Source organism: Mus musculus, chromosome X (assembly GCF_000001635.26).
Source record: "Mus musculus strain C57BL/6J chromosome X, GRCm38.p6 C57BL/6J".
Taxonomy (NCBI): Eukaryota; Metazoa; Chordata; class Mammalia; order Rodentia; family Muridae; genus Mus; species Mus musculus.
The window spans coordinates 109,111,692-109,137,819 of NC_000086.7; the positions used below are offsets into that span (position 1 = coordinate 109,111,692).

General features: G+C 38.9%; 1 protein-coding gene and 1 pseudogene across 1 annotated transcript in view; one reads left to right on the plus strand and one right to left on the minus strand.

Moving 5' to 3' along the window:
- Sh3bgrl (SH3-binding domain glutamic acid-rich protein like) overlaps nucleotides 1-26,128 on the plus strand; it is a 67,061-nt gene that overhangs the window by 16,285 nt on the left and 24,648 nt on the right. The window lies entirely within an intron of this gene.
- Gm14869 (predicted gene 14869) lies at nucleotides 8,913-10,088 on the minus strand (annotated as a pseudogene).

Genomic DNA, 26,128 nt, shown 5'->3' on the forward strand with positions numbered 1-26,128 from the left:
TCGATCTAAAGGAGGAAAAAAAAAAGACTCAACTTCAGTCTTTTCTAAATGAAATGGTTCAAATGATGGCCAGATGGATTATATAGAAAATTTAGAAAATCTAGCTCCCTTCTCAACCATATTTATATATATACATATACATGTACATACACACACACACATATATATGTATATATATATGAATGAAAATGTATTTCACTCAGTATCCTGCCAGTCAGATCATCTCCAATACCAATTATAGTAATATATAATCAAAACTAAGGTGATCACAGTAATTATATTTAATGTTTTAACCAAAACTATATGCTATTTTATTTTATATTATTGACTTGGTTTTGACTCAGGTGAAGGCCTCAAAAAAAAAAAAAAAAGGGATGCTAGACTTTGACCTCAGTGTGAGAAGTAAATTTGTTTTCATCTGTAAAGTTTCTTTTTAGAAAATGTGTAACATTTTTCTTTCTTTATTCTCCCTCTGTGTGTATATGCATGTGTGTATGCTCATGTGCGGATGTACTTGTAGTTGTCAGAGTACAACTTGAAAGGGTCAGTCCTTGTCCTTTCACAATATGGGCCCAAGGATCAAACTCAGGCTGCCAATTTTGTATCTGTGCACACTGAACCATTTCCCTGTCCTGGACTTTCGTTTTACAGTTAAATCTTTATCCAACTTTTAGAGATCTATATTCACCTCAGGTTTCTTTTGTATGTTTTTTAGGGAAAGAAGTAGATTTGTAAAAGCCAGGATGATTTTTGCTGCTATAATAGTTTCCTTTTAAAGTGATGTGTGGATTTATATTGATAATGCTAAATGTGAGAAAGAGGACACAGCTCATGAATGTTAGCCACCACTTCATAACACTTCCAATTGCTGAGAACTATGGACTGAATCACAGCTGAGTTGATATTTGAGGGAAACATTTTCAGGATTGTTTCTCTCTGCCATCCATTCTATCCAGAATTCACTTATTAGCAAAAAAATACTTTAACCATCTCTAGAGAACTCCATGGATTACATATATTTTACACTATAGTTGCGTTGTGTCTAAGGTGTTTTATGTTATTCATTTTTTCTGTTATAGTTCTTCCTTATAGACTTGTAAAGTTGCTGATGTTAATCTTAATCTCTGTTGTGTTTTCAGACTACCACACTGTGCTCAGTCATTGGCAAGTATATAATGAATATACGTGTATGGAATTTGAATGCATGAATGAATGCATGCATGAACAAAGTATTTTATTTTAAACAGCAATGTAGGTGAAATCATGGATTTGATATGGTAATTGCTCAGTTTTCTTTTACCTATTAACATAAATATATTCAACTGAATAAACATGCTCATTCACATACTAAAATCCCCTTAGGTGCTGTCATGGAAACACTGCACTAAAGGCACTGTTTAATCCAGACATCTGGGCATATTACCTTTGCGTAATTGAGCTTTTTTTCTCACCTCTGTTTTTGCAAGTGGATTTTTGTCCCCTTATTCCACAGTCCTTGGTCTTATCCATTGTTAACCTGTCTTCTCTAATAAACTCTTTCTCAGTGCAATAATTATCTTTACTCCCAAACTCCTTTACCATTTTTGTCAGATTCCTTTTCCCTTTATACTAATCAGGAGATGAATTTTGAGTTTGTTCTTGTCTCCCCCCTCCCCCATCTTCTTTATGGCTTGAGGACAGCACAAGGACAGAGAACTGTTTCTCTAGGGTTTTGATCTGTACTCATTTTTTGTTCCTACTTGTTACACAGGCTGGTGCTGGCTTCACCTCCCGCCTCAGCCTGCCTGGTGAGGTGGTGTCCTCATTACTTTCCCAGGGCAAGGGCTATGCTTAAGGTGATCATGGATGAATGATGACATGGAGGCTGACAAAGAGGTCAGGGTCTCCTTGTTGGTGTCCTGGAGGATCATCTATCTGGCTGTGGATCTCATTGTTCTTTGAATCCCAGGAGCCTATCAGAGACCTTATTTCCTGGCTGTGATTTCCATGGCTTAGGCTGGTGGTGGTGATTTGAGTGGCTTTTTAATAATGTGAGCCAGGTGGTGGTGGTCGTCTTGCTCCTAATTGCTGCCATTACCCACAAATACCACCATCTGTTTGCTTTGCCATGGTTTCCATAGAAACTGCCCCCCCCCCATGTTATCTTGGTGGACCTCCAGAGTGTCTGAATGGATCTTTGAGTTTCGGGTGATGATAAACTCTTCTGAGGCCCCGGCTGAGACCTTTGGTCTTGGCTACTAAGCATAACAGAAGGATTTGGGAGAAGAGAAGCTGAGCCCAGAAAGGTGAGAGCTGGAGTCTCCCCCAGAAAGGTAAGGAAGTAAACAGGCCTAGTAAACAGGCCTCCAGGGGAGGATAGAGCAGACCTTTGAAAGAGAAACTAATCCTATTGTCAGTTAATCTTCTTGTGCTAATCGGTAAAACTGTAAAAGTGAAACTGTAAACACGAGATAAGTAGAGATAAGTAGTTAAACTGTTAAACAGACTGTGTCAGGTATCATCCCATTGCTAGCTTGGAAAAGATGTTCTTTGGTATTTGTTGATGAATTATTTACGTTTTGTGATGATGTTGCTGCCTTAATAGTTTGAGCAATGTTTGTGTAACCTTGTGTGGAGCTATTGTATTTGTGAAACCTGATTCTAGATGGAAAGAATCTTACAGGGAAAATGGACCTATAGTGCACTCCATTAAACATCTTATTTAAAGTATACAAGCTTAGAGCTGTAAATTGTTTTGTTTTTGAGATAGGGTTTTATTTTGTAGTTTAGGCTGGCCTGGAACTCACTGTGGACCCCAGGATGGCCTCAAACAGACAAGAAGCCTGTGTTAATCTCCCAAATGCTGGAATTACAAGGCACAAGTATCACTTCATCTGGCAATTTGTAGCACTGCAAACATTTATTTTCTGTATTCATATTCATAATAGTTATTGAGAAAGGAAAGTTTCCCCACTGTTAGATAACCCAGTTATTAAAAAGATTTAAAATTATGCCAAATGTCTTTTGAGCCCTTACCCAGTGCTCTGGAATTTTACATTCTGATGTCTGAAACGTGACATTAGAACCCTTCAACCTAACATATCATCTTTCATATCTCCCTGAAGTTTTGTTTGTATGTGCATGTGTGTGTATGTTTGTGTGTGAGCGTGCGCACGTGAGTGTGTGTGCACAAACACATGCACACATGTTTGCATGCTAAGTGTGGCGTAAGCATGTATAAGGGCATGCATGTAAAGGCTGGAGTCAGCCTCAGCTTTCTACTATTATTTATTTTTTGAGACAGGGTCTCTCATTGGGATCTGGGGCTTTTTAGGATGGCTGGTCAGTGATCCCCAGGGATCTGCTTGTCTCCTCCTGAATTAGCAATGGGATTATAATCCATTGTGCTTGTCCTTTTATATCAGTCCTGGCAATTGCACTTCATCTTCATGCTTGTGCGGCAAAATACTTTACCAATTGAGCTATATTCCCAGAACTCAGTTTTCTGGAAACAGTATTTGATTATTTGCCTGCTGATATGGTGCATGTGTTTTATATCCACTATTATATTATGTTATATTATATTGGTGCCTTGTTCAAATTTATATTCCTTCAGAATTTTATTTGGAGATTCCTACCAGAGAACTGCAGTTACTTGTATACTCATGACCAAAGAACAATTCTTCTCTGTCATGGAAGGGTGTCCTTGATGACAAGTCTGAAGAGGCAGGAGGCATGTGTACGAGTGGTGAAGGAGGAAGGGTCCATCTTAGCTATCAGTGCAGTGAGAACAGTCCTGACAATGATTGGGGTGCCAGATGTTGTGAACAGATTGTCTTCACAGTCAAGACTTTAATTCCTGAATGTAACTCCTAAATGTAGTTTCAGTCACTCTCTTAAAATGCTATAATCACCTATGGGTGATTTAATCTCTCTCTCTCTCTCTTTTAATCTCTCTCTCTCTCTCTCTCTCTCACACACACACACACACACACACACACACACACAGAAGGGCTATGCTGAAAACATAAATAAGGAATCACACACATTGAGAGAGGGATACAGAGAAATATTTCATAATATATAAATGCATATTATGACAAGTGGTGTTTTTGGAGTTTTCCTTATGACAGAGAAACTAATGGCAGTTATATACAGAGTAAATGTTATATTACAGTTAAGGGTTTTGCCTGTGCAAGACCTGCACAGGTTCTAGCCAATGAGATCCCAGTACTGGGAGGGGGAAGTGGACATGAGGATTCCACCTCTACCCAAAAAGTTACCTGCAATTGAAAGCTGCTAGAAAAGTAGTTTTTGCCATTGGCATGCCACTGAGTACGTATATCAGTCACAATCTAGGGCACGTCTTGTGCCCAGGAGTACTTAGCCAACACAAAAGGAACCCAGTGTATTTCTGTCTCATATTTCATATTTCTCATTTTTTCCTTTAGAATATTTTTATTTATTTGACACCTTTATACAGGTACACAGTTTATATTAGTCATATTCAACTTAAGTTCCCCTTCTTTCTCCATTGGACCCTCACCTTTCCATCATATATTTCCTTCCCACCTTCATTTTCTTGTCTGTAAATAATTCACTGAGTTCTGTTAGTACTGCCTGCACTTCTATAAGTATGATTCCACCCGCCTACATCCATACAAACATCCCTCAAAAAAAAAAAGACAAAACAAAAACAAAAACAAAAAAAACCCAAAAAACACAAAACAACAACAACAACAAAAACAAGCTCCTTTTCCAAGCAGCTGTCAGTTACCAATAGCTCTTCAGCACTGGGCAGATCCTCAATGAGCCTGTACCATTCATGGTTGAATGTTGATCGGCTTGACCTTGTGCAGGCCGTCTGCAGGTAATCACAATTGCTGTTAGTCCATGAGTGCTGTGGTCTTTTCACACCCAGAAGACAGAATTTTAGTGAATTTCTCCCCATCTTCAAGTTCTTATATTCCAAGTACTCTTAAGTGATGTTTCCTTAGCTTGCTTTTAGCTGGGCTGGGGAGGTGATATAAATAACTTATTTGGGGATAAGCTCTTAATAGAAATTATTCCTTGCACATTAGACAGTTATAAATCTTTGCAGTGGGTGCTGTTCACTGCAGAAAGAAGAGGTTGAGAGTAGGGTTTATGAATATCTATACACATAAAATGTTCAGAAGGCAGTTTGATAACTTGTTCATTAAGCAGAACAAGCGCAGTGGATTCCCCTTAGGGCCTGTGATTTTCCTTAGCCATGGGCTTCTGACTAGATTTGAAGAGGAATGAGTTCCTTCCTGTGGAGCAGACCTCAAAGCCAATCAGAAAGCAATTCGTAATCCAGGAATACTTGTGCTGGTATTATATCAGGAAGTAGCCACACAGTATATAGTAGCTTGCTATTGTACCATGCAGATTCCATTGGATAAAACTATTGATAACTTTTGTCCCACAGTGGCCCCACACAGTACTTTCTGGTACTATGAAAGCTACTCAGCAGGCAGGGTATTTCCAGAAAAACTCCACTTGATCTCTGGATGTCCTGTAACCAGAGTGTGTGGTGTCTTTAGCCGAGGGATTTTACTAACTAGTTTTAGAGGGTAATTAAGAGCAATGGTAATAGCTGTGTTGTTTGGGGAGCCTCTAGAACATCTTGTGTTGAAAACTTAAGTGGGGGAGGTTATTCCATACCTGGCGATGAGTTTTTCATTTGTTATCCCATGTTCTCTTCTGAGGATGCAGGGTCCACTCATCCAAATGTAGGGACATTTGTCCTTAAATTCCTGATTTAAAAATACATATTTTGTAACTAGCATATAAAGCAGTGAGTTTCTGTAAGTTTCCCTATCTCCTCAGTTTTAGTTACTATCCTTTCCTTAGTTTTCAACACCTACTTTCCTATCATATATGTTTTACAGTTCTCTACCCTTTCATGCACCCTTTCCAGCCTCCTGACCTCTGTGTATACATACTCTGTATTAAAAACATAAATCTAAATCTAGATCTAAAAAATTAAAAATTAAGATGCACATATGAGAGAAAATATGGTATTTTTCTTTCTAGACTAGGCTATTTTACTTAGTAATTTTCCAGTCCTATACATTTTCCCTCAACTTTCCTAATGTCATTTTTCTTTGCAGCTGAATAAAATTCGTTGAGTGTACTGTATTTTCACCTTCTATTTATCAGTTGATAGACATATAGACCGATCCCATTTCTAGCTATTGTGAATGGAGCAGGAATAAACACAGATGTGCAATTAATTATCTTTGCTATGATACGGACACCTTGTATATGCATAGGACCAGTATTGTTGGTTTTAGATTTTTGAGAATCTCTACACTAGTTTGCATAGTGGCTGTACCCATTTATATTCCCACCAACAGTGGATAAGTATTCCCCCTTCCCCACAACCTCTCCAGCGTTTGTGTTCATTTGTTCTTGGTTTGTGTATATTTTCAAGTAAAAATTGAGAAATATTATTTTACTTTATGTGTGTGGGTGTTTTACCTGAATGCCTGTCCATGCATCCCATGTGTACCTGGTTCCCACATAGGCCCGAAAAAGGTATCAGATTTCCTGGAACTGGACAGTTGTGAGCTGCCATGTGGTTGCTGGGAATCACACCCAGGTCCTCTGGAAGAGCAGCCAGTGCTCCTTACTGCTAAGATGGGCTAAAGAAAGAGATAGAAATACTGAAGAGAAAAACAATGTGAAATGCTGTAATTGTTAAATAAACAACTCCTTGGAAACTCTCACCAACAAAATGGGTCAAGGAGAGGACAGAGAAGGTAGCCTTGAACACACGATGGAGAAAACGGTATTGATCAAGATGCAAAACTTCTAGAGGAAAACTGAGTACATGCCAATGCCCAGGCACAGGTAAGGACATACTGAGTAAGACCCTGATTGCTCAGGAAATAAAAACAGCACTCAACCAATGGGATTTCATGAAATTAAAAAGTTTCTGTACAGTAAAAAAAAGAGCCATCAATTGATTAGAGAAGAAGCCTATAGAATGGAGAATTCTTATACCAGCTACCCAGTTGACAGAGGATTAGTGACTAGTATGTGCAAAGAACTCAAAAAACTAAGTATCAAAAAAGAAGCACTTCAAGAAAAATTAAATAAATAGGTAAATGAGCCAAAGAACTGAAAGGAATCCCCAAAAGAAGAAATATAAATGGTGAATAAATAGTTTTTTTAAAGTATTCAATATCATCAGCAGTCAGGAAAACAGAAACTAAAAGTTTTTCCAGACTTCTTCTCACTCTAACAAGAATGATTATCATCAAGAAAACAAGTAGACTAGGGAGATGGCTTAGCAGTAAGGAGCACTGGCTGCTCTTCCAGAGGACCAGTAACAACCTACAACAGCCATATGGCTGTGGGCAAGACACTCATGGCTTAGTAGATACATCCTGGGAGTATACACCGATTCAGTCTTATTCTGTAGCTTGCTTTAATAATGCCTACCAGAGACAGCCAGGTCCTAATATATGAAAGCTGTCTGTGTGTCTTATATGGAAAAGGAAATGTTGAAGGTTTTATTGAAGATTTTAAGATAGGATATATTTCCTGGGTTGTCTATGTGAGCCATAAATGTAATCAGAAGTATTCTTATAAGAGGGCAGAGAGAAATTTATTGACAGAGGGGAAGTAGATAATATTCCTCTGGAAGTTCGAGGATGGAGGGATGTGATGATGGGGTCCTAAGGTAAGGAGTGTAGCTCGTCCCTAGAGATCAGTGAAGATAAAGAAATTGGAATTTCCACCAGGGCTGTTAGAAGTACACAGCTGTGTCACCGTCTTGAGTTTATCACTGTCAGTCTAATGCCAAATTGCACTGAGAGCTGTAAGGGGATAAAATTTGCATTGGTTTAAGTCACAGGGCTAGTTTGCTAGATAGACCAGAGCCCACTAGTTTAGGCATCTTAAGTGGTCTGAAAGTAACTGGAGCCCTCTTCTGACAATAATGTAAATAACCAATAATATTTTTTTTTTAAAGAACTCTGGGACTGGAAAGGCAGCTCAGCAGTTAAGAGTGCCTGCTGCTTCTGTAGAGGACCAGAGTTGGGTTCCCAGCACCTTGTAACTCCAGCTTGTTACTTCAGGGCCAGGGGTCTGATGTCTGCTTCTGGACTCCACAGTTACCTGCATACACACACACACACACACACACACACACGAATAATAAAACATCTTAAAAATAAACATGTGATTTGATTTCATACCTACTACCTAGCACTAATTTCCGGAGAGTAGAAAAGTCATCAGATTTTATGATGTGAGGTTGCTAGTCACTAGGGAAATTTTAGTTATACCATGGTAGGAAGGAGTATGGACAGGGAGGGGAAGTTTAGTGGTTGAGTTTCAGTTCCGTGATTCATATTTTCCTTAGTTTCTACTAACCCCCATGACTTTAACTTGAAAAGGAGAATACTAGCACTTCCACGCCTATTCCACGAAAAGGTTGTCATAAGTAAGTGTGATTTAAGTATTTTCATTCTTTTTTCTTTTTTTCTTTTTTTTTTTTTTTGTGGCTCTAAACAATTTTATCTTTAAAAAGAAGTAAAGAAATAAAAAGAACCATCCCCAGAACAGGGAAGGCTCTCAGTGAATCCGCCCCTGCCTATAATTCTCCCTGGCTCCAGAACCTTCTGTGGAGGCCTCAGCTGCTCACTGGCCCCTCTCCTATTCCTGGGATAGCAGCCAGCTAGCATCCTTTCCAACCTCTTGAGGAAGCCTGCTCCCCAGAGTACTCAGGTGTTTATCTTAACTTCTGCTCCAGAGAAAGGAACCAGTGGAAGTACTAGGCCCACAGACCCTCTCCCAGGCACTCTAAGCAAGCCCAGATTAATGTGTCCAGTGTCCACCAAGAAGACAGCACATGCCAGGTGCCGAAGGAACACCAAGCTCGGGGACTGTGAGGCGGGAGCAGGCAAGGCTGTTGATGCACGTCCACACTGTGCTTCACACCACTCACTGCAGCCTGCCATGCCACGGGGAAAACACACTTGCCAAACTCCCCTGAGTCCCATGCCAGAAGTCGGCAGTGAAGGAGAGGGCCATGGGTTTAGCCTGTTGCTCCTAGCCGATCTGCAGTTCTTGGCCCAAAGCCGCTGAGTCCCCAGAGTTAGTTGCTGTCTTTCTTGATGACAATCTCTAGTCCATAACAGAGGCCGTAGTAGCACGTTCTTGTTTTTAAGGTCTTCTACCTGTTGCCGAAGCACATCATTGTCCAGGTGCAATTGATCTAACCCCTGCAGCTCTTCAGACAACTAGTGATTGCTTTGCTGCAGCTCCTGGATATAATCACAGGCTTTGGACAGCATTGCACCTTTACTCTGGCCAGACTTGATGCTCTCCAGAGAAGCAGTCTGGGGCGATTTGGACAGCTGTATAATTCAGTTGTTGATCTTGTCCCAGCGGCTGTGCCCCACTTCGTTATGTTGAGCTCTCAGTTTCTCATCTCAGTTGTCCTGGGAGCTGCTGACTTCGGGGAATAAGGGTGCGTCCTGGGGGCAATTGATCGCTGGCTCCCTCCCTGCAATACTTCGTGTGGTGACATCATCACAAAGAATGGACCCCGTGGTGGTGGGCGGGGTTGCCTGCCCCAGTAATGCCTTTGAGCCCTGGATGGTAATAACAGCTGTTGTACTCCCAGATGTGGTACCCTCTGACCCATCTCCCACTGTGGTGCTGGGGAAATACGTATAATGTGTCTCAGCAGCTGCTCCCTCCGTGTCAAAGCAATCTTCACTGGTGATAGCTCCCTGGATCACTGCCTGGGTGACTGAGTGGCAGGGTAACGACTGATGGTGGCTCAGTCCTCTGTCTGGCCATCCAGCTGCCCTTCAGACACCTGGATCACCCTGAACATCACTTGACATTGGGGTCGGAGAAAGTGGCAGCTGATTGGATGCTGGCAATAGCTACACTAGTTGGGTCAGCCACCACACCTTTCTGAATCTGCACTGTCCCCTCTTGGGTTTCAGCTGTTTTCTGCTGCCCCATCAAATCTCTGTGAGGGGGCTCATATGAGGCACTGGTTTTTTGGTTTTTGTTTTTGGAGGACTTCCTATCTCCTGACTCAAAGGTCTGAGTGCTAAATCTCAAATCTTGGCTGTACATCTGGAAGCATCCTGAGCATTAATAATATGTGACATGAAAATCAGCATAGGATGTTGTGGTTTGTATGCTCAAAAGGAGAGCCCAGCAAACGCCCTCACCAAGCACAGATGCAAAGGCAGAAATTAAAACAAAAACAAAAACAAACAAAGCAAACCCCCCCCCCCCCAAGACAGATAAAGTTTCCAAAGAATTCAGGCACCAGGTCCATGAGGTTTGTTCCTGCAGACCCACCAACTAGTAGTAGGCACTTGGGGACCTGAGCACCCACCAGGCACTAGTTCTGCTGTCTGCACAGTGACCCTGCTGGCTTAGCTCCGCTTGCCCATGCCCCAGCTGCTCCTCAGAGGAGAGATGCGAAAAGAAGCCAGGGATCATCCCAGGCTTGCAGCTCTCAGTTGGACACCGCAGGGGGGTGGGGCATGTGGACTCCAGGGCCGGGAAGGAGCTCCATTTTAAGTATTTTCAACATGCTTGCTTTTGTGTTAGGCCCTTGGGATTATCAACAAGATCGATATAGTCCTTAAACTGAGTCTACATTCCAAAGGATATCATAGATGTTGAACAAGAAAACACAGAATGAAAGAATGTGGTTTCAACTTTATAGTTTCAACTTGTGATAGTGCCACAAAGAACTAGGGCACTGCTTAGCTGGGGATCCTAACAAGAGACACGCTTTAAATAGTGTGGTCTGGGCAAGTCATGCTGCAAAGGTGATGTTTAAGCCTAGTAAGGAAGAAGGATGAACTAGCTGAACAGTGTGCAGTAAAGTTAATATTTTGGGTAAAGGAACCACAACTGACAGCTCTAGGAAAGGAAATGAGTTTGGCATATTTGAGAAATATGAGCACTATCTTTTATGGCTGGAACAGCTTGAAGAAATGGAATAAAACTGATGTGGAAGTCAGAGGAGAGCTCTGTAGAACCTTGAAGACATAGTGGCAGATGTTAGAAGCTCTAAAACTTCCCATACATTTAAAGCATTGTTAGTACTCCTGGCCTTTCTGCTGTTTATATAAAGCTGTGTTCTTTCCTATCTGTAATGTTTGACTCCTACTGACACTTGACACATAAGGTAAACTAGTGGATTCCTGTGTTTGTACTTTGACTCTGAGCCAAGCTAGGGGACAGCTGAGTTTCCTTCACTGATACAAATTCAAAACTACCCTGTAATTAGTCTGTCCTGTTCCTCCATATGAATTTTGACACAGGAGGATTTCAAATTAGTTTGCTGAGCGACTTCTGCTAAAAATAATATGTTAATATGATGAAATAAGTCACTCACTAGTTAGTGTTCTGTGTTTCTTCAGGGAGAAGTTATGAAAGTCATGTTGGATTGTCTTGGAAATTTCTCATGTGTAAATACATTCAAACTTTTAGTGGAAGCCTATCAACAGAATATTTACTAGCTCTTACTCTTTCAGGAAAATTGTTTTCTGGTGAAGTGAATGGAATTTAACTAGACTCATCTGTGAAAGATGGACTTGAAATTGAAGATTTGTTTGCAAATTTGGAGTCAACAAATACTCCTAATTTAGTTTATCATTTAAAATAACTGGACAACAGTGTTATTGACCAGTATACTTTTAAAGGAGAAGATGTACATTTTCTTTTAATATACTAATATATTTTAAAATGTTAGTTGCTATAGTTTTTAGAATGGAGGAACTAAAGTATCGTTTTGGCAAATTCTTTTCATATGTGTGATCAGTTACATTTGGACCTGGTGATCTAAACAAACTAGTAATATATTATGGGATTTTTGTTCTGTGCTAAGAAGCAGTTATATTGCTTTAACAAGTTAATCCTATGCCTAGCAGTTGTTCTTTTTACCAAATTACTGTTAGATGATGATATTCAAGTTCTTGATGAACTAGTCAAAATTTTTCTGAAAATGTTCAATTGTATTTAAAAAGTGTAATCTGATTATTGGACACCCAATTGGTGGTAGAGAAAGGAAAGTTGGCTTGGTAGTATAACAAAATAATACATATTTAGAGTTAAGGAAAAACCAGACAGTATATATGGTCCTTTAATTTGGGGTTAAAGAGGTTGGGTTTTCCTTCCAGTACTAGTGAATCACTCTTGGCCATCACACCTTATATAAGGTGTGAGGCTGCACTGCTGAGCTACACCTGCCTCTCTCTGCCTGCCTGCCTCTCTCCCTCCCTCCTTCCCTCCCTCCCTCTGTCCTTCCATCTGTCTGTCATCCCTACATTTCATTTTGCTAAATTGTTCCTGGATCCCTGTTCTCTCTTGGAAGCTTAAGCATCCTTTGATTTTTGGATCCTTCTGCTTTAGCTTCAGGCATGAGCTGCCAGGACCACCAAAACATATTTTGCATAAATTCCAAATGTCTGGTTGTGTTCAGTTCTGGTTGTGTTGGCTTTATTGCTTTCATAGGTTATACTAATCTCTTTAAAGATAAATGAAGGCACAAAATGGTTAATAAAGGTCTTCCAGAAGGTTCTAGTTATAAAAGTAGTAACTTTGAGTAAAAGATATCAACTATTTAGCTTCATCTGCGAACTAGACTTAACTGAGCGAGACTCAATTGGAGAAATTGCTTTTATTAGATTCGCTCATAAGTATGTCTGTGTGGCATTTTACAGATTGCTAATTGATATAGGTGGCCCAGCCTATTGCTAGCAGTACCACCACTAGGCAGGTGGACCTGGGATGTATAAGCAAGTGCCATGGTTTAGTTTGTGTTGCTCTAACAGAATATCACAGAACAGACAGTATGTGAAAAACAAATTTATTTCCCTATATTAAGGAGATTGGTAAAGGTCTTTTGTTGATTCTTCAAAAAGAATCATAAGGAAGAGAGGAGAGAGGGAGGAGGGGATTAGAGACTGGAAGAGGAGAAAGAAGACACCCCCCAAAAAGGGCTGAACACATCCTTTTATGCATCACTCACTCTTCTTATACCCACTTCTGATGCACAGAAGCAGGGAGCTCGTGAGCTCCTGAAAGTCTCCTCCTTAGGACTATCACAATGACAGATTTCAACATGAATTTGGAAAATAATCCAATGCTGAAATCATAGTAGAGATAGCATAAGGAAGGTAAACATTAAACATATCTATCACTGTATGTTTTCTGCTTCAGTTCCGGTCCTTGCTTCCCTGCATGACGATGTACTGTAAGCTGTAAACAGAAATAGATCTTTTCCTTTCCAAGTTGTTTTTTATCATAATGTTTATAACAGCAACAGAAGACAAACTAGAAGAGATATGGCAGCAATCTTCTGCAGGTACTGTCAGGTAAAATTAAACATGATTATGCATACAATATTAAGCTTGATTTTTGTTATACAGGAAATGCTAAATATTTGCATTCATCCTTATATGTGTATATTACTGTCTATATGTATGTGTTACTCTCCCCTGTAAACCTCAGTAAAATGAGGATATAATCCTTTTCTGTTAAAATGTAAAATCAGATAATATGCCTAGCATATTGCTTAAAATAGTAATTGTTCAATGGTGTTACTTGATTTATTATTATTTATTATTATGTCTATCTGAAAATTTTGTACTGTTTCTACAATCTTTGTCCAGATATGTCATAATATACTTACATACATACATACATACATACATGTGTATATATGTATATATGTATATACATATATATGATTCCCTCTAGAACTCAGTAAAGAAAATATAAGTAATATACATACTTATCACAGAATTGGAGCAATTAAACAAGGTTAGGCTTGCTGTGTAGTTTGTTGCCCACAGTAAGCACTAAATAGTCTTAGTGGTGGGTGGTGGTGATGATGATGGAGCAAAGGTGTTGCTGTTTGCCTTCTGAGAAAGAATGTGGGCCACCTGGCAGGCTTTCAGAATAATAAGAGTTTACTACTTAATTGGCACTCTCCCTAAGCTGGTGCTCTTAGGAACTTCAGCTTTCTGCCTAGCCAGCCCTCCCTCCTCGGGCTGCCTCTTGTCTCTTGTTTTTACTTTCTTGCCAAAGGAAGCCCTTTCTCCCTGAAAGCACCTGTGCCATGGATCAGCTTACATTTTGGAGGTCCAGCTGGACATCCTACTTAACACTTTTTGTATTGTGAAATGGGACCCGGTCTTTCATTCTGTTTTAGGCATTTGAGGTCAAATCCTCAATAGATTTATGAGCCAGGATAGAATCCTTCTCTTGTCTGACTCACCTCTCTCACCTCGTCATTATGGTGGTTCTGCTACAGCAGGGCTTTAAGATTTTGTAACTTTGTTCTGTATTTATTTGTACTTTAAAGTTTTAATTCAACTATCTCTACTATGTTTTCAGTATTGGATTATTTTCCAAATTTGTGTTGAAATTTGTCATTGTGATAGTACTAAGAAGGAGACTTTTAGGAGCTCACGAGCTCCCTGCTTCTGTGCATTGGTTAGATGCTATGAGAAGAGTGAATGATGTATAAAAGGATGTGTTCAGCCGTTTTGGGGTGTTTTCTTCTTTCTCCTCTTCCAGTCTCTAATCTCCTCCTCCCTCCCTCTTCTCTTCCTTATGATTCTTTTTGCAGAATCAACAAACAGCCTTTACCAGTCTCTATAATTTAGGGAAACAAATTTGTTTTTCATATACTGTCTGTTCTGTGTTATTCTTTTTTTAATATTTTTAAAGATTTGTTTATTTATTATATGTGAGTACACTGTAGCTGTCTTCAGACACTCCAGAAGAGGGCATCAGATTTCGTTACGGATGGTTGTGAGCCACCATGTGGTCGCTGGAATTTGAACTCTGCACCTTCGGAAGAGCAGTCGGCGCTCTTAACCACTGAGCCATCTCTCCAGCCCCTGTGTTATTCTTTTATAGCAACACAAACTAAACCAAGGCACTTGCTTTAAGACATTTTCATCTGATTATTGAATTTAATGCCCTCGTAAATGTTGTATTCAAGATGACTGTCTCAGGACTCTCACTAGAGAACATTGTATAACCCTACAGTTGTATACTGGGATCTGCTTTTTCTTAATTTAGAAAGTCTCTTGTAGTTATTGAATTTTTATGACTCATTAATTGAAAGAATAAATACTAATATAAAGTTGCCATCAACTTAGTAAATACTTCTAAGTAAATTTGGAGTTTATTTAATATCATGCAAATTTGAAGTAATATGCTTTGTGTGTATACAGCTTCACAGTTTCCTTATAATAACTCATTCCTATATCCCCACTGTCTCCTCCACCCTTGTCCCTCACCATTATCTATAAGTCAATTCTCATGGGATAGCCTCCAGAGTTGCTGGCATTATAGATTAGAAACCACTGCTACAATAACCACAAGGTTCAATTTGTTTGAAATGTCATAATGATATCTAATGTATTATTTGCTTACTTAAAATGAAAACAAAAATAATAAAGGGACAAGGTAAAAATAATTCGTACAAGTAACACCCAGACAGAACAGGTTGCATTTATGTATTTAGGAACACACACACACACACACACACACACACACACACAGAGTAACAAAAAAGTAACAAAATGATAAAAAGAAAGAGGCCATGAATTTGAAAGGGAACAAGTAGTGGAGCACATGGGAGGATTTGGAGGGAGGGAGGGGAAGGGGAGAATGATGTAATTATAGTATTAGAAAATCCACTTTAAAAAATAATACAGAGAAGGAAAAATAAGTATATCTAAATATGGTCTAAGGATGATGGGACTTTGGCAAAAGACTGAAGCACAGGTAGGAAAAAGGAGTACCGAGTGTAGAAGACTTCCACTTACTGAGTTCCTTTCAAGTTCTAGGCATGAAGCCAGACACGCTCAAATTTCCCCCTCATTTATTCCTTACATCGGTATGGATTTTATACAAAAGAGAACCAACTCTCAAGAGCATTTAGGTGACCCCAGGTCTTATAGACAGTGATCGCAAAGCCAGGCTCCATAGCTATAAATTGGCATTGTTGAAGTTAGCACTTGACTGGACTTAGCTACAGTTAATGCTGGTAAGTAAAGTATTACTTTGAACTGATAAGCCTGGAATGTGCAGAGAGGAGACGTTGTTTGCTTTTGTATTTCCCCATTTGGCAGGCACATCTTCTTGCCTCAGTGTTTTTGAATATCCTGTCGAGACATCTGTTTTTCTTCTTCTATCACTTGATGAATTGTTTCATCTTCCATCCACTTGACTGTTAATATTTAACTGCTCCTTGGGCTCCTTTTGAAAGCAGTCCTGAGAGTTGAATGCAAGCCTTCAGGCTTGCTGGACAAGTAAGTGATCTTCTGCTGAGCGCCAGCCACCTCCCCCATTTGAGACAAAATCTCACTATGTGGTCCGACCAGTTTTATTAAACTTCCAATTCTTCTACCTTGGCTTTCTAAGTGCAGCTGGTATTACAGGCACATGCTACCACACTTAGCAACAGTTTTCCTGTTCTTTTTTATTTTCTTTTGGAGTTTTAAGTATAATAGACTTAAACATATGTCTCCAACTGGAGTTGTGCACCATCATATCTGTCTCTTCTTTAGTATTTTGCATGGTTCCAAATGATCTATTTAATTGTGTCATAAAAATGTATATGGTTCCTTGATTAGCTTTTCTGTATTCAAATTACAGTTAGAGAAGCAGGTTCCCATTACAAATAGTTGAGCAATTCAGAAACAACTTACTATTCTCACGTAAGCACATTGATAAACAACGTACAATCAATGTGGTATTATGTACAAATATTTCTTCAAGATAAGGCTTGACAATTTAGCTCTCTGTCTGTCTGGCCTAGACCTCACTAAGTAGACCAAGCTGGCCTTGAACTCAAAGATCTGTCTGCCTCTACTTCCAAATTCTGGGATTAAGAATATGCACTACTAGGCCCAGCTTCCTTTTAAGTCCTTTAGAAATAGTTTTTATATTTGGTGTATAACTGTGCATCATAGCATGTGGAGAGAGAGAGAGAGAGAGAGAGAGAGAGAGAGAGAGAGAGAGAGAGAGAGAGAGAGGAGAGAGAGAGAGAGAGAGAGAGAGGAGAGAGAGAGAGAGAGAGAGAGAGAGAGAGAGAGAGAGAGAAGAGAAAATATATATCACAGTACATGTGTGGAAGTCAAAGGACAACTTGCAGGAGCCATTCCCCTCTCTTTCTACTGTATGGGTTTGAGAATGAGCTCAGTTATTTATGTCTTGTGGCAATTGCCTTTACTTTGACATCTCACTGGTTCATCTTTTCCTTTCATGACTTTATAAAACATTTATGAACAGTTCAGTGTAGGGGTTATTTTTAGTATTTGGGGGGGGTATTTTTTGAGACATTCTCTTATTGTATCCCTGGTTATCCGAGAACTCACTATATAGACCTTGCTGCCTTTAAACTTAAAGATCTGCCTGCCTCTGTCTGATGGGATTAAAGGTGGACACCACCACACCTGGCTATTTTTAAGATTTTTAATAATTCTCTTCTTCTGGTGTAATTTTGACATTTCTGTAGTAAATATGGCTAGCAGACATAATTGTTAATACTGTAGAGGTAATTGTTAATACTGCTTTACCACTTACGTTAACAGCAAAATGTTCTTTACGGATGTTTTAATCCTATACCACGGATAACTTTCTTGCTGTAAGGGGAAGTGTGATATTGAATAAGACTTGACTACAGGAATTTCAAAATCCTCAGGTGAGCCTTTGCTACCACTTAGTGTCTTTTGTTGTTGTTGTTTTGAAAAATCTATCTCCCTTTGAAATAATTAAGGGTCTTTTGGATTTAAGGCGCATAGTAATATGACAAGGATTGTGTGTATCTAGTTATACTTGCTTCCTGAGTATGTTTAAATATCATGAAGGATTATAAGTTGGGACTTTGGGCTGGGTCCCTTTTTGTTACCCTTTGGATTATTCTTGAGTTATTTTTAACTTAATCTTTTAAGTTAGAACACAGCATAATTGGGTCTATGTTGTCTTCATGCATAATATGTGAATATGTTTATTCATCCCTCCTACTCATTGCCTTGCCCCAACCTACCTGGAGTCTTCTTGCCACTCTCCTTACTGTGCCTCAAATAGTCATGTTTTAGCTCTTGTGTCACCTGTGCTCTCCTCCCTCCTCAGCCTGTGTCCCTCCTTTAATATCTCTTCCTCCCTTCTCATGGTCTCCATTATAGTTGCATGAGCTAGACATGTGCATACACACAGATTTAAATTTACACCCATCACAAGTGAGAAAACATGAAGCTTTTGCTTTTCTGCTGTTCTTATTTCATTTAACATAATTGTTTCTTGGTCTATCCATTTTGCTGAAAATGTTATTGTTTTTCCTCAATGAATGAATAGTTCCATTGTGTATATGTAACTTTTTTTTGCCTGATAATCTATTGATGAACCTCTAGATTGGGTCAGTTTCCTACTTATTATGAAGAGTGCAAAAATAAGTATGAATGTGACACAGTTGGATCGTAGTGCCATAAATTCATTCCAGTAATTATTGCTGATATTTATTAGCTGTCAAATAGTCATGAGGCATTTAGATTTCCACACATCATAGAATTGAGCAATTCAGAGCACAGTCTTTGGCTACATGGACTCAAGTCTTATTTGATAGTTCCAACTACTCTTGCCTGGTAGTTAATTTTTTTTTTTATCCTAGAGACTGTCTTTTTATACAGGATCTTATAGTCCTCACAAGCCTCAAACTCATAGTTCCAGCTGGCCTTGAACTACTGATGCAAAAGCTTCTTCTTACTGAGTGTTGGAACTATAGGCATATACCACCATGCCTGGCTTAGATACTCTTTCTTTATCAAATGAAGATGCTAATACCAACCTTACAGAGCTCTTTTGAAGACTAAATGGTAATGCGATACATTTACCACTGTGTATTCTATATAGTAGCCACTCAATAAATGCAAGACTGCTATCATTATGGTGCTGATAATGTTTAACTTCAGCCCAGAAAATGAATGTATAAGCTTGTAATTTGTGGGGCATAGGCCCCTAGTTCCTAGCCTAGCCTGTCTCAGAATGCAAGTGCACACTGACAAAGTTTTGAGAGTGTTTCTAGTCATCAGAACTCGGAGCTTAGGTGGCACAAGAATGTGTGTGCTTTGACGGGAGCTGAGTTTGTCTGAAAAGTTGTCTTTGAAAATTGCCTCAGTTGAAAAATGTTAGTAAAGTTAGTAAGAAATGGGCAAAAAACTAATGTTGTAAATTAGCCTCAAGATACAATAGTCACTGTTTCCTACATGTGACTGTCCACTGCCACCTAGATGACTTCTTTAAAAATGAAGATTCCTAATGCTAGTTTGACACTTCCTGGTCACATTAAGGCATGGGAATATGTTGATATAGTGAAAACAGGTTGATCTGGGCTCAAAATCTTCATTTGGCCCCTTGGTATCTGATCAGTGGCATTTGTCTTTCTCATATGCCATAACCTCCTTTGCTCCTGCCCACCTGTCCTCACATTTCCAGTGTTGTCAATAACCCATATTAATTGTATATATGTAGTTAAGTAGTTTCACAGTCTGCTGCCACTTGTTTTTAGCCCATTGAAGAATTGTCACCAACTCTGCCTTACTGAAGTAGTACATACAATTTTCTGGCTGATAATTCATTGGTTTTCCTTTCCTTTCCTTTCCTTTCCTTTCCTTTCCTTTCCTTTCCTTTCCTTTCCTTTTCTTTTCCTTCTCTCTCTTTCTTTCTTTCTTTCTTTCTTTCTTTCTTTCTTTCTTTCTTTCTTTTTTTTCGAGACAGGATTTCTCTGTATAGCTCTGGCTGTCCTGGAATTCACTTTGTAGACCAAGCTGGCCTTGAACTCAGAAATCTGCCTGCCTCTGCCTCCTGAGTGCTGGGACTAAAGGAGTGTGCCACCACGCCTGGCATTTCTTTGGTTTTTCAACTTACCATCTTTGGTTTTGACATAGCTTCAAGCTGTCTCTATTTTGTGTGTGTGTGTGTGTGTGTGTGTGTGTGTGTGTGTGTGTGTATGTGTGTGTGTGTTGAGTTTCTACCCTGACCAGTTAGTTATATGACCAGCATAAATTTTCTTTTATTGGTGTATCTAATTTAGAACATTAATAGTCAACTCAGGGGCACAGATTTATTATCGTTCTATATTCATTTCTTTGTGCCCCATGTGGACAATGTCCTGTATCTTGTTCAGTATGAAAGAACACATGAAATGTGTGTTTGAGAAATGACCCAGGAGCCTGCACTAGAATTGGAGCTAAGAAACTGAGCAAGCCTTTTATTATTAAGTGAAGGGAATGAACATTACTGAGAGCAGGAACAAGAAAAGCAATATTGAGTGTTCTATAAACATTCCATTGTCTCTTACTGTGTAATACGAGAACCATCTGTTTTTGGAATCTTGGATGGGTCATATTTAAAATTTTATTCATAAGTGACATAGAGCTATTAGGTTAGGATCCATGAGAATGTAACTCACTTTTTTTGCATTTTATACAAGATATACATCATGAAAAAAATCAATTAGTCAAATTAGTCTCTCACACACGCACACACGTGCGCGTGCGCGTGCACACACACACACACACACACACACACAGAGAACTGAGTGAGGACCTGGGAAAACTAGGCCATGTCTCAAAGGGTTGAGAACAGCCAGTACTTGTACTGGCTTTCTAAAGGAAGGGTCCATGTTTGGAATTGGTATTGGTTAGGGGTCTGTAAGACAAAGGCAAAGACATTGTTCCAAATAAAGTGAAGGAGGATCTGTGGTAGTGGTAGAGGTGGTTGTGTTGGTGCTGGTGCTGGTAGTGGCATGTGTAGCCAACATAAATTAAAAAAAAAAAAAAAGAATAGTACAAAGAAGCCTGCTATGTTTTCGAACACTCAGGGAATGTCTTACAAAAGGCAGAATGTGCAACAAAAAGAAGACATCTGGACAAAACATAGCTGTTGAACTCATGAAGTTATTGTAGCTATAGTTATCTGTACAAGGCTTGCATAATATTGGGCCTACCAACATTTCATCATGGATAGGCCAGGGACCCAGTAAACCCTAATCCTCTCTGAGGGAATATTGACAATTAATGTTTCCTGAGGCTCAGCATATGATTTTTTTTTCTGTGACATAAACACTGATAAGCTGCCTAGGGCCCAGCAAATAGCTTCCCACCCATGCTCACAGAAGCAATTCTAATTAAACTCAGTGGATCCCCTGAATACACAAACGCCAGGAAAGTAGAAGAGGGACACAGAGGGGCAATATCTTGAGAAGGGTTCCAGCAAGAACAGGAAAGCAGGCAATAGTATAATGGGGACAAAAGTGACAGTAAATGCACTTCTCAATCCAGACAAAACAGCTCATTCAGTATTCCATCCTCCCCATTTTTTTTCAGTGTTGGGAATTGAATATAGGGCAGCATGCTTGCTAGACTAATGGTTTACCATTGAGCCATGTCCCTAGCACATGGACCCCACTTTAGTTTTGAGATAAACTATGCAGACCAATCTGGCCTAGAGCTTGTGTTGATCCTCCTGCTTTAGCTTCCTGAAGGTTGGGATTACTGACATGCACTCTGATGCTCAGCTCCTTGTTCTCTTTAAAAATAAGTTATTAGTTATAGCACGCATTTATTTATATGCATCAGCCTGATTCACTTAAGGCTACAAAACTTAAAGTCTTTCTTTCTGGAATCAAATTTTCAGGGTGAAATTCTGCTTCTTTATAAGTAGCCATAAATGCATTTTGAAAAAAAAAATCAGAATTTACTTTAATTTTCTTTTTTCTCAGTCAACTGTATTCATAAGCAAGTATGAAGCATGTTTTCCCCAGGGATTCTAGATTTCTTGTTATTAGGTATGCAGTGAATGTATCCAAAATTGTCCATTCTCTTGGTTGTATGGAAGAATATGAGAGTCTTTTTTCAGGGACTAGATATGCTAATGAATCAGCTGAGACCAGAGACCTTTGCTTTCCAGAGTAGAGCATTCTGAGAAATGCATTCTCAGTCCTGAGGGAGTTGTGGCTTTCCTCTCTGTGTAAAGTCAAAAGGGAAAAATTACTGCAGTGTACAGGCATCTTGCTAGAAAAGGACACAGTGATTGTAACTGTTCTTTGCGTGGACAGATTTATAATATTACCAGTAATTCTCCACACACACGGAGTAGTTACAGCAAATATTTGTGCCTTAGCTTTTGGTAAAATTGGTTGCATAGGGTGCTGTAAGAAAGCAGGATTTCCAGGTCCTCGCAAATCAGGCCTTAATGTAAATGCATTTCACAGTGATAGAATATGCTTCTGCAGTATTCATCTTAACTGAGTACTTGTTATAGATGAGCTCTGAATATTTATAAAATCAAAACTAATCAAGGACAGCCCCCCCAACCAAACCAAAGCATTCCTTGTATTTTCATACTAACACACACATATCAGAGTCCCTGTCTCATATGCTTTTACTTTTCATAAGGATTTTGTAGTGAAAATGCTCAGTTGTTTTTCTTTGACTAAAAAATCTTGAATAGAATGTGACTTATTTCAGCAAGCCATTTTCTGAATGCGTGGAATGTGTGTCTTTATTTGGGAAATGAATGCATTCAGCGTACCTTCGGGGGAGCGGAGTGCATTTCATAGCATACCACTAGGTAAAGAGTAAAAAAAAAATATTATTTGATTATGCTAAGCTCCTAATCTTAAATTTCTTATATAGATCTTACAACCTTGCTGGATTTAACAAACACACTCAATTAAAGAACTTTCCTAGGATTTTTTTATGAAGCAAGAACCTAATACTCTTCTAATCATCATAAAATAGTTTGGTGGATGATTTTATGCAATAGCATCTAAAATTTATTTTTAGTTTCAGATGTGGACTTGAAAATAAATTAATCCCACAGAAATGTGTTTGACAGCATGTATATTAAGTGGGAGTAACTATTGAAAATGTGATTTTTCAAGTCAACATGAGTATTTTTGTTTTAATTGTATGTTTCAGTTTGTTTGGTTTGAATTCTCTTTTCTACCATTTTCTAGCTGTGTTGTTTTTGGCTAGAGAGTTAAGTGCTGTGCAAACTGTTTGCTCATTAACTAACATGAGCTATGCAAAGTGCTTAGTGTAATAGCAGACATGTAAGGATTTAGGAGTATTTTACTGAAGTATGGTAAATTGAAATTTTAAATGTTTATGAAACAGAAATTGCATTTGCATATTTTACTCTCCCTACAGAATATGGGGGTGGTGGTTAGTTTGCTGGATATTATATATAAACATGTTCTGAAGAAAAATGAAAATTGCTAGTTATATTTGAAGCCTTAATTTAGGTAAGAACAGTAAATCAGGGAACCTTAAGTTATTCTTTTTAATACTTTCTGTGTTTTTATATCAAAATACAAATATTTATAAGGAGTTTCATTCATCCTACAAGGTTGTTGCCTTTGCTCTACTTTCTACAAAGTCACCAAAGCATCAGTGTTAAAAGCTTGCCAAATTCTGTAATGAATTTTTTTTGTTTTTTAAGCTTCTTTTTAAAAATGTTAATTTATTTTTTATACTCCATATTCCATTCCCTGCCCCCCCACCCCCCTCTAACTTCTCCACATCCCACACTTCCGCCCTGCCCCACCCTGTCTCCACGTGGATGTCCCCACCCCCCACCCCACCTGACCTCTAAACTCCCTGGGGCCTCCAGTCTCTTGAGGATTAGGTGCATCCTCTCTGAATGAACACAGACCCAGAAGTCCTCTAATGTATATGTGTTGGGGGCCTCATATCAGCTGGTGTATGCTGTCTGTTTGGTGGTCCAGTGTCTGAGAGATCTCAGGGGTCCAGGTTAATTAAGACTGCTGGTCTTCCTGCATGATTGCCCTTTGTCTTAGCTTCTTTCAGCCTTCCCTGATTCAACCATAGGGGCCAGCTGCTTCTGTCCATTGGTTGGGTGCAAATATCTGCACTGACTCTTTCAGCTGCTTGTTGGATCTTTTGGAGGGCAGTCAATTAACAAATGTTTATCATATAGACCTTTTCAAAGACCCATGCATGTTGAAGGAAATTGTATATTTGCCAAGAAACAAAGCAAAATAATTTTTAAGAAACTGATGATTATCAGGGACTCCATATATGTCTATGGTTAATTATACATATGACACTTTAGGTATATTTCAGCAACTTTAGTATCATCTGATCACCAGGTGATGCCTTAGAATGAGTCACTTCCTTATTGTACTTCTTAATGAAATATATTTTACTGTTATTATAAACCTTGCACACACAGACACACAGACACGCACACACACAAATGTATATATTCATTCCAACCTCTCTCTTTTGGATATGTGGGTTATTGTTGGAACATAAACAGATTTGGGGTACACTTGTGGCAATAAGGTGTACACTTTTAAAAAGCATAATATAAAGTGAATATTTTTAATTCCTGCAATTTTATTTCCTCTAAGGTATTCATGATCTTATAAGTGATAAAATAAAAATTAAAAGGAAAAGTTTTGTTTACATAACACTTCAGTTTTTATACTAGGCATTAGAGTCTTTCTTTCCTATTTATTACGCTTTTTATGGTGCTGGGATATGAGCCCAGGGCCTAGAGCATGGTAGACAAAGTGCTCTACCACTGTGCTACACTGCTAACCCTGTGTACTGTATGTTTAATAAGGTTTTCTTTGACCATTGCCACTTTTTTAAAAAAAATCTTGAATGAGATTTGATTTATTTCAGCAACTCAACACTGAATCAGGATCAACATGCCTAAGGCAGTTGTGTTTATAGAGAGAGTAAATGGTTTTCAGCTTGTCTAGCCTTTCAATGAGGTCATGATTCACTTTTGTTTTTTGGCAGACACAAAGAGATTTGGTTTAGAGAGTAAGAAAAGTTAAAGGTGTAAGCATCACTCACAAGAATTGATCTCACAAATAACCCTCCTCCACCAGGGACTGTTAGGTGAATGCATTGTGTCTAGAGGTATGAAGTTCAGTTGGCTCCATGAATTTTGAAAGTATCTAGGATTTATAGTTTTTAATTGAATTGTTATACAAATTCACTCCCACAAGGTTTTTGCTTAAGCAGGTGGTAGAATTATAGGCTTTCATCACCCAACATAGCATTTGACTCTCAGATGAGCTTCACCTTGGAAAACCTGCATGACAAGAATGAGACGCTGTTTTATAGCCAAACTATATTGTAAGTGGTAGGTATTGGCAACAATATCCTTTGTTGATCCCTTGCTTTCACGCACATCTCCTGGATTGAGCTACTGATCTCAGTATGCTCTTATACAGAGAAACAGCATTGAAACATGCTGTTATTATCTCCAGGGCAAAGGGTAAGTTTGCTTACTGCTCATTATAAAAGATAACAAGTCTCTTACTTGGACTGTTTGTCCCCCTGTAGGACTGGAAAGAGGTCCAAGGAGACACTGATGTTCTCAGGAATTCTGTGTTTTCTTGTAGAACCTTAAAAATTATAACAGGCTTACCTGATAGCAAGCAGGATAAAGTTTCAGACCCTTCAGTGGTTTTGCCAGTAGTATCTATTTCTGGATATGCTATTTGTTTTGATAGTTGTTCATATAACTATGTCAGTAATTACATTGCACACAAATTTGCAAGTAAAGAAGTAAAGTGCCCAGACTTCTTTGTCTTTGTGTGTGTGTGTGTGTGCATAGCAATTCACTAACGTACTAACTTTTTTGGACTATTTGAGTCTGATCTTGTTTAACTAATTAGGCAATATGTGGCAGCTATTTTCAGCTGGACAGTTTGGAACTTGTTTTATTGACCTAAGTGTGGGAGTACACTCATGGTGCTCTCTGGAATGTCATCTGGGGCACTCTGTTCAGCTCAGGCCTCAGACTTGTCCTTTTGCCTATAGCAACTGAATTTGTTTTCATAAGAATACAGTTTTCTGGTCTATTGAAATAAAGTCTTTCAATTGTCTTTGTAATGACAGCACCTCACAAATCGTCAATGAGGGATGGTAGAACTATACTGTAGCTAAAGTAGTCAAAATAGTATTTGGTATTTTGTTTTTGTTTTACAGAAAAGTATTTCCTGCACAAATGAGTAGCTTTTTAAATATGAAGAATATGATAAAAGATTCACCACCAGTTTGTCTGT